Below are 739 nucleotides of genomic sequence, written 5' to 3' on the forward strand. Positions count from 1 at the left end.
TTGAAAAGAAATATCACATTGATGGTACACCGCAGATAATGCAATGCACTAGTCGAATCTGAAATAAGCTCAGGAGCAAGCCTAGTTACCCACACATCCTCCCCAAGTTCTCCCAGAGGCATTGAGTTAATTATCTGATGAAATGAAGACTCACACAACATACAATTTGCAAATTGAAATGCTTCAAAATTAAATTCATTTATCAATTTCAAGACTGCTCATATTTCACTTCGCTGGAAAGTACAACTCTGGAATGTTTTGTATGAATGACCTTGATACAACGTAGTACTTAATCCCTTTTATTTCACTATTGAGGAAAAAATACAAGATATTAATGCCATAAGTTCTATGGATTATTAATTTCAATGTATTACAGCTAATCTATATATTTTTAAAAAGGTCCATAATCTATAATGCATTATTTACAAAGATGCTCTCCAATCAAAATTAGATGGGCTATGGAATGCACACCAGGGAAATAAATATATTTTTGTCAGACTATGAAAAGAATGGAAAAGCACACAAAAGATATTTGTTACTATCCATATGAATATAAAAGCATTCTTTGTTTATAATAATGTAAAGATCTTAGTCTATAAATATCTAGAAAATTATTTACATACTTTCATAGAACCTTGTAACACACATCATCAATCAATATTCAGTAACATAACTATACCAAAAAAATCATTATCTCTTGTAATAACTAAACATACTTAAAGAAACTTACAAGTGCGCT

General features: G+C 30.0%; 1 protein-coding gene across 1 annotated transcript in view; it reads right to left on the reverse strand.

Annotated features, from left to right (window-relative positions):
- Positions 1–739, reverse strand: part of LOC119593023 (extracellular signal-regulated kinase 2-like) — an 86,647-nt gene that overhangs the window by 67,987 nt on the left and 17,921 nt on the right. The window lies entirely within an intron of this gene.

This window comes from Penaeus monodon, chromosome 31, assembly GCF_015228065.2.
Source record: "Penaeus monodon isolate SGIC_2016 chromosome 31, NSTDA_Pmon_1, whole genome shotgun sequence".
Lineage (NCBI taxonomy): Eukaryota > Metazoa > Arthropoda > Malacostraca > Decapoda > Penaeidae > Penaeus > Penaeus monodon.